Source organism: Dermacentor silvarum, chromosome 8, assembly GCF_013339745.2.
Source record: "Dermacentor silvarum isolate Dsil-2018 chromosome 8, BIME_Dsil_1.4, whole genome shotgun sequence".
NCBI lineage: Eukaryota > Metazoa > Arthropoda > Arachnida > Ixodida > Ixodidae > Dermacentor > Dermacentor silvarum.
Window position 1 is genome coordinate 112,995,272 of NC_051161.1, and position 9,272 is coordinate 113,004,543.

A 9,272-nucleotide genomic window follows, 5' to 3' on the forward strand; every position below is an offset into this window, starting at 1 on the left:
TCGCTCACTAACTAAATTAACAAGCACGTTGTCACGCGCGCAGATGTAAACATGAACACATCTCGCTCGATGACGGCGGAAAATCACTGTCAAAACGCTGGAGTGAAGAAACACGGCAGCAGCAAAGAGCGAATTTACCCTCGTACTGTCTCTCGCTTCAACGCAAATTAAATGTTGAATGTACCGTGCATACGAAGCTACCGGCACTCGGCATGGCGTACTTTGTCCACATCGCAGATCGCGTTGAAGGTGAGGCCCGTGCGGGCACGTACATTGCCCACGTCGCAAATCGCTTTCAAGATACGGCGCCGGCGCGGCCACGCTGTAAGCAGCAGCCGCCGGTGTAGGACGCACCCCCCCCCCCCCTCCCTCGCGCGCACGAGACTGAGCCGCGATTGTCGGCTGACCCTCGCACGCTTTCACTCGCACATACAGCGTACGGCGCGCGGCAACGATGTTATCGCGTTTCGACTTTATAACGAACATCATGGCGACGACGACGGTGACGGCAGAAGTGCGCTTGGGGTGTCCATATAATTGCTGTCGCATAAAACGAGAAATCAGGAAGCACATTTAAGACCGGGCCATTTAGTGACGACGATGCGAGCGAGTCAGCTGATTCATTAATAAGATTCCGCTATGTCCTGGGACCTAGACAAAGAGGGGCTAGAGTAGAAAATATACGCAGCAGTAGTGTCCGATTATTAGTAGTTATATGTGCGTAGGCCGAAAGCGAATCTGTAACAATTGTTACTTTAGATTTCTGTGGACCCAATTTTCCTATCGCCAGAATAACTACCAGTAAAACTGCAAGAAATATTGTGGGGTAATCAGCGAGACTGAGACCAAAAGACTAGTTACGCTGATTTGAAAAGATTCCAACTCCTACCTCCTTTAAACATTGCGTTGCGTCCGTAGAAGTAGCCAAGTGAGACGGAAATTGACCAAGATGATTTTCAACGAGACCTTCAAGTATACGCACGCTGGAAGAAGTTTTGTGTGTCTTGGGGAAATATTATCAAAAATCAATTTCGCCTTCGACGAACTTGTTTTTGGAGAAATCAGGCATGGTAGACGAACTCGAAGTTTTGATAACAGGGCCTGAACAAAAACCACTTGTGGCTGTCGATAACACCGCCAACATGTTCCGAAAAAATGAATCAGAAGAATTGATCAAAACGGATTAAAAGCGAGAGAGAGAGAGAGAGAGAGATGCATCGTAAAGCTTCAGGAAAGTCAGGACAGTAAGTTGCTTAAATCTGGACTCAAGCGAAATAATTCCAGCCTCCAGATAAAGCACATTATTAGTAACATTACTTGGCAGCGCAACACAAAGACGCAGTGATGTGTCTTTCCAGTAGTGTAGTAAAGGTCATAGCTCGTATGCAGCCCATCCTGAAAAATATATGGTTGATCCCTCTTTCATATAGGAATTGGTATAACACGAAAGTGGAATGAGTCTTCACAGAAGCTGTTGCATGTTTGCTTCGTGCAGTCACGGTCCGCTGCAGCGAAAGTCGCACGATTTGCTGGACGGCGACCAGTGTTGCATGTTTGCTTCGCGCGCGGCGTCCTATTGACGAGCAGCATTGAAACGCGCCAGGCGTCTCAACGCGCTGACTTGCCCTCGAGAAATTGATAAGGGCGTTCTAATCCGTGTGTCGGTATATGCAGGCACTGGTGCATGCGCCCGTGGCGTAACTCGCGCATGTGTACGGTCACGGAATTACGAGCTCCGTTGGAGCGTCAATGGCAACTTTTAAACGGGAGATAAGGATTATGAGATTATTTTGCCGCAACCACCTACAAGTCGTGTTGCTTTTAACACACTCTTTTCGAACGGAGACGTGCGTGTGAGGTCCTATCGTGTGGAAGATCCTCGATACGCACTGGCCAAGGTTGGTGCGCTCCCACACGTCGTGGCTTTGGGGGCGTATCGAATTAACCATGTCTGGGTGGTGACGCTCTGCAGTCCGTAGGCGACGAAGGGGCTCGCTGATCTGAAGGAACTACAGGTGAAGGATCGCCGCTGCCTCGTCATTGATCCGGGAGAGCAGCAGGTGAAGCTCCGACTGCATTGGCTGCTGCATGGAGTAGCAGACGACGACGTCCGCACGGTGCTGGATATACTTTTGGCAAGGTCACTGAGGTGACACGCGAGCGCTGACGGGTCGAAGGTGTCGGCGACAAGAGGTCTACCACCAGGACCGTGCTACTGAAACTTAAGAGAGGTCTAAAGGTTGGCGACCTACCGCACCAGATTCGGGTTGGCGGGGAGCTGGCCTCAGTGGTCGCACCAGGCCGGCCCATGCAGTGCCTGCGTTGCCAGGGATCCGGTCACGTTCGCCGAGACTAAGGTGCCACGATGTTCCAAGTACCAGTGGTTCGGACACGTCGACGCGCAGTGCGTCCGTTCGCACGCCACGGTAACGGGGAGCGCGTCTAGCGAGACGCCGAGCGAGTACGTCATGGACGCCACGGAGGCGGAAGACGCGGCCCGTGGCCTCGGAGACACGACGGCCTCAGTGACAACTGGAGTGGCGTCGTCTTCAGAAAACGGATAGAACCGGCCGGGTGACCGAGGACCACATCAACGGAGCACTTCAGGAGGAAGCAGTGGAGTCTGTGAAAGACAGTGAAGGTTGTCGAGTACGGATATCGCTGTGGAGGCCGAGGCCATGAACAAGCGCACACCTACTGATGTTGCCGCTCGCGTTGCCGTACAGATCAAGCGGCCTCGAGACGTTGCCGCAAGCACGGGAGACGGGACCATCGTCAAGGAGCTCGAGGAACCGCCAGCAAAGGCACTTTCAGGCAAGCGTGCTACCTTGAGGACCAAGTCGCATGCCCCACCCGAAAAGTGCCTTTTGACAGGCCACCGCCACAGCATTCTGAACGCGGTCCACCGGATGGCCCGGGAGGCGTCTAGCCGCTTGCTAGACGCGCCAGGTAAGCGCGAAGCTCCAGGCCTGCTTAGGCTAAAATGGCGTCGACCCCATCAATAAGCATCGGTACACTGAACGGTCTATGTCTAGCAGCCAGGAAAAAAAATTGGCCGCATATCTGCTTGCTTCGCTTCAAATGACGTCGTAGTAAGTGGTTCATGTGGAAAGGGAAATGTTGACGCTATCTTCTGACGTCGAAAGACGATAGTATTCTGCCGCCCCTGATATGTAACACCCTCTCCTCTCTCCCCTCCCACCCCTCACGCTTTCCCCTCCCCTCTCACTCCTCCCATGATGGATGCAATGGAGGTTTTGCTGAATTCAATTCGAATTTCCTGCGTTCACCCTGCTCTCGTGCCATCTGTTGGGACCTTTCATTACTGTGGGCTTAAAGCCGGCTACAGAGACACGGCTTCAGTCTCTTCGACACCATTTCTAACGCGTTGTTGTTTCATTTACTAACCTAACAACAGTCCAATGTGTATTCTTAATTAAATGAACGCTGCGGATCACGGTTATGTACATATATTTTGCCTCAAATAGGTCTGAGGTTTCCTTTGCGATGTTGACGTGTATGACCCTGTGCCACCAGTGCTAGTAGCTTGGTTGGTTTTGGCCGGGCGGTTGAATCGGTTTTGGCTGGGCGGTTGAATCGAGAAACAGACAGACAGTTTTTCGCGTTTAGGTAGCCCAGGAAAGACTATCGTATTTAAAAAGAGGCTCAGGTGTATCGGTTGCTGGCCGAGCATGGCCTCGATGTCTTGGCAGTCCAGGTTGAAGGCGAGGAGCCGACCGAGAGCATAGTGCTTAGGTTCACTCCCCAGTACTATGCTGTAGTGAGCCATTCCGTTGGGTAGTGAGCGGGGTGTGTGTTGTTCATTAGAAAGACTGAGGGCCTTATTGTCGACAACGTGATTTCTTGCAGTTTAGGAAGATTTGTTCTATGTGATCTTGTGTTTTGATTGGCGCATCATTAGTGTATACACGCCGAAGGGAGCAGATGAGCGAGTTATTTTTTTTTTCGAGTGCTAAACAATTTTTCTTGCAAGAAAAAATGGCAGTCTTTCTTGGCGACTTTAGTTGCGTGCTTAAAGCGAAAGAGGGAGCTTCTGGTCCGGTAGTTAGCGACAGAAGCATTGACATCTTATCGCAGATCATATCATAGTTTGACCTTGATGATGTCGGGGAATGTTTTGACGCGTCACGAGGGGTAAAATTTATGCATTTTCAGGGGCGGTGGTGGTGGTGGTGAAAAACATTTATTGAACTAGTTGCAGAGAGGTGATTGGGTTAGGGCCCTATTGGCCTCCTCCCCTCACAGTACTAGGTGGAGCCCCTATTCCGGGGCCCGATTGGCAAGCAACGCCGCCCGCGTCCGTTGAACCAAGGCCTTTTGGGTCTTGAGGTCTTGACAGCCGAGCAGGGCCGCCTCCCAGTCCTCTCTGGTGGGATTGGGGTTGGGGGGGGGGGGGGGGGGATGGATGGGTTTGAGTGGCACGCCCATACTATGCGGTAGGTGTCAGCCACCTCCCCACAGAACTGGCACGCACCGTCAAAAGATGGGTTGAAATGCTTCAGCACCGCCGGGCACAGTACAGTGTTGGTAAAAATTTTGATGAGGAGGCGCTCGTCAGCGCGATCTAGTCCCTTACAAGGGGCCGGGTAACGCCGGTGCTCCTCCTTATAGTAGTCGGTGATTTCTTTGAATGAAAGGGCCAGATTGTCTGATTGGGAGTAGGCTTCCAAGGACAGGGAGACAGCCCGGGGAGAGAGTGCGCGGGCGGCCTGATCGGCCTGTTCGTTTCCCTGGAGTCCCTGGTTATTGGGGGCCCAAATCAGGTTACGCGGAGTTGGATCAAAGTATAGACAGCTAGATTGGAGTTTTCAGGGGCAGAGTCATGCACGATTATATTGAATCTACTTGTTTGTTGAACTGATGGATAAATGCAACGGTTACGCAGTAACTCCGGTTCATTTTCCTGATCACTGCCTGGTAACTTGTCGCGTAGGCCCCCAGACAAGGTGCGATGCCTTCTCATGGGTGCTTTTGAAAATGAGCACGACCTTGCTGCAGGACCCAACTTTTCAAGAAATAGTTACCGACGAGTTAAAGGACATTAAATTAGAATATTCGCTAATGGAAGAATGTGAACAGTTTAAACAAACAATAAAAATGAAAGCTATAGAAAGATCTAGCATTCTAGCGTATGAAAAATTAAGTGAAGAAAGGGAGCTCGAGACAATGCTTGCAAAGCTGACTGCGCTAGAATGCATACAGCCGGGGGTTTATGGTGAGAATATGGTGAAGATAAAGCAGAGGCTTGAACTGCATGAAGAACGTTTTCGAGGTGCCCTAGTGCGAGCAAGAGCAAGAGCATTGGCTGTTGGAGAGAGACCCACGAAAAGGGTTATGAATCTCGAGCGAAAGCATGCCCAGCGGAAGAACATTGAAATTATCATTTACGACGGAGTCGAAGTCACACAAAACGAAGACATTAGGCAAGTGTTCACTCGACACTACGAATCGATTTTCGCCTCTGAGCAGGTCAGTTTTGAAAGATTTAATAGGCTATTTCTTGATAGAATTCCGAGGCTCTCAGAGGAAGTGAAGACTGAACTTGAGGCAGAAATAGCAGAACACGCAGGGGGCGCATTTCTACTCTGCCAACAACCGCGCTCGTCGCTCGCTGGCACCGTCTCTTATCTCCACACGGCTCTGTCTGACCTTTATGCGCCGCTCAGTTTCCGTTGAAGCGGTAGACCGCACGTACCTTCGCTCGCTGCGGCGTATATGCGCTTGCTGCCAGCGTTTTGACAGTCGTTGTCTGCAGTCATTCAGTGTGATCTATTCATGTTTGTTTGTGCGCGCTCACACCACAGTTAGTAATAGTCGGGCCACATTTTCCAACGCACGCTACACATGCAATGCTGCCCGGATCGGCAGTGCAGCGCTACAGGTGTGTCCCTTCGCACGCGCTGCCCACGGGAAGCGCTTCTCATCAACACCACCGTTTCACACGTGGTCATCGAGTCTCTCTACATGTCGGTCTACTTACGCCGCAGCACACCTGCCTACTTAATCAGCTCATGTTTACTACAATTCATATTGCTACCAAAGCCGCTCACCTTACTTCGTATGACATTGCTGTGTTGCTATCGCATTCATTGCTTCGCCCTTAGGGCCAAACTGTGACATTTTTTTGTGTATTTTGTTGTATCGAAGCATTGGTACACAATGCAAGTGCTGCACTGCTCTGTTTATAAGCAAGCAAAGTAAGTAAGTACAGACAGAATCCTGATGTATGCAGAGCTTGTGTTCGTTTATGTTTTTTTTTTTTTTTCGTACAAAGTCATCCACGCAAATTTGTGCAGCAGTGTCAACTTGTGTGCGAGGCCTTAGGCACGAGTGGGCCATATAGAACACTAATAGCGAAAAAAAAAAATATCACGCACAACACGACTGGTACAACGGCAACATAGCAAACGACACGCCCTTCAAGGAAAACTGCAGATACATGACTAAGCACCTCGCCACTAGCCGCAGACTATCAAACAATTACATAACAGGAGATTCAAGAAGGCATAGCTCTGGCACCTGGGGCAATTCTAAGAGAATGTCGCATCTTGGTTGAACATACATGGTACAAGCTGACGAGCAGTATAGGTCGATAGTGAAACAGCACTGAAGCCATTATTCTAGAACACTGACGTTCACGAAACTGGCAGGGAATAACCGAAGCAATGCAAAACAAAAGTGACAAAATTGGCTCATTACGAAAATCCAAAATTAAAGGGAACAATGTCACCCGCATTCGCCAGATTCAACTAGCAGTGTACGTGTTCGACACAGTAGGCGCACAATAACAAAGCAGTATATAACGTGACAGACAAGAAGCACTTGGCAATCCTAACTGCTGTCTTTGTTCAAATTACTTCCACAGCACACACTTAAAAAGTGCCATTAACGACGAAAGCATTTCACGACGTATTAATAAAGTAAGATGGGAGGCGCAACAACTCGAAACGTACCTGAAAGAAATGTTCCGTTTGTTTGTTTTGAATCCCTTGGCGCATAGCTACTAGCAAGCGAAATTATGTGTGCACTCTGACTAAAAGCATAGCTTTCGCTCCACACTTCCGTGCTTACGCCATAGGTGGGACAGAGACCCAGCGAGTCAATCTTGCGGAAGTTCTTCACAGACAGTGACCCAGTTGATCTGCGGTTCCGACGCGCAACCAAAGGCGTCGCAGAACTCTTGGAGGTGCCCAGTGGACGTGGAGAGTCTCAGCCAATCATCGTCGTAGTTCAAGTCGAGAGTCTGGCACGAGTGGTGCAGGAATTAATGAATGAATAAAGCCTTTATTTTAAGGAAGGGGACGGCGCTAGGCCGCTGTTGGGGATTAGGTGGGAAAGGAATGTGGGTTCCCGGATTGTTGGCTGAGGCACATCTTCATCTCGGTCTTTGATCTCCCGCTCAGGTGCATGTTCAGTTCCGCCGCTCTCGCGCGGGCTGGTCGACCCCTTTTACACTACTCGAAACAAGCCACTTTGTCTGCGATGTGTCGCAATGGCTTTCTGTGTTTCAGGGTTAGTTTGTATTACAATTCCTAGTGTTCTAATGTCTCCGTGCAGTAAATGTTGAATGTTGGATCTCTCTCGTGAAAAAGCTGCACAACTCCAAATGAGGTGTTGCAAGTCTGCTCTGCATGACTCCTGACAATGTGTGCATCGGGTATAAGTGTTCGCAGTCGTAGCTTGTCTGGTTTTGTGCCATTTCTCAAGTATATGTGCTGTGTATGCAGCGTTGGCCCATAACCTTGTTAAAAAAAAAACCTCTTCCGTGCGAGTAAGCCCGCTCTTGTCAAATACATTCACTGGCGTAGCTTCTAATAGTCTCCGTTTACTGTCTGCTTTTATTTTAGTGCGAATGTAATGCATCAGTGCTCTGCTAGGAGAGCCTTCGGCCAATATCGTTATATATGGATTTTGGGCGAGGAAATGGAGTGTGGGGAGCTGTACGTGTAATCGAGGCCACCCGCTTGCGCGGCAACTGCGTGAGCGGCTGCGTTTCCCCGATCCGTGCTGGTGTGCCCCGGTGTCCATATGATTTCAACATTTGTCCCATTGTCTTGTATTCTCTTTAGCTTTTTTATGGTGTCGTTGGCCACAGCATCATCTGTCGTAGGCACCGTTAATTCGGTAACCGCTTCGTACGAGTCAGTAAGGATCCGAAAACTATTTCGCACACTCTGCTCTACAATGTCTCCCATGTCAATGGGAATGGTGTTGATCGCTCCCCATATATATAGCTAAAAGTCCTGCGTGCAAAGTTGCACCCCCGGGAAGCTGACATGTGTGATAGCCAATGTGTTGGGGTGCAGATGTGCTAACCCAGGCCATGCTTGCCATGTCGTTTTTGATTGCAGCGTCCGTGTAGATGTCAATGGTGGTCTGCGGCGTTCTTAGTTACAATCTCTTTTCAAATATTTTTTCTAGCTTCGGCGTTTCGTCTGGGGATAGGGCGTTGTTGCCTCCGTATGCCCTGTGGTGCTTCCCATGGTGGCGTTATGGTCGCTTCCGCGGGCTCTGGCTTCGCATGAACTTGTTTATCCCATGCCATGATCTGTTTTCCCTGAGTCGTGTTTTCCAACCGGGATCGCATTCGAATTCGCGCTTCATTGATTATGTCCCGTATGGCTGGAATCGTTACCAGCTTGAGCAGGTCCTCGTTCCTCGTGTGCTTCGGACCTTCGGTAGCCCAGTGATCATACGGAGGGTGGCCCTGTGTAACTTTTCGATGTCGCCGAGGTCTCGTTCACAGAATTCGTACACGGGTGCCCCGTAAAGAATCCTTCCAACAGCGACTGCTTTTGCAAGCGTTTGGCACGCTTTCTGACGCGCTGCGCCATACTTTCTCGATATTCGTCTAACCATGTGCAATAGCGGTCTCCATTTTTGCTTTAGTGTGCGAATCCATAGCTGGGGGCTGTTGCAGCTAGCAATCTGTGCCCAAGCATGAAGAACACTTGACTGGCCGAAAAACTGTACAGGCCGAACGCCAGCACCCTCCGGTGCCAGCCCGGAGTGACAATGGCACGGGCCGTGGATTGCAGCGATAGCAGTGGGTGCTGCTAGGGGCCAGGGCGCGTCCGAGGAACTCTCTCATGCAGTACGCGCGACCGAACAGTTGTTGACCAGTCTTGAAATCGCAGTTTTTTCTGCCGATCAGCGCGTCCCAAAGAGTGTTAGCAAAGCAGGATGCCCAGCACAGCGGCGTTGTTGACAGCCGCACCGGTAACTCAGGTACGGTTTCCTCTGTGGATGGC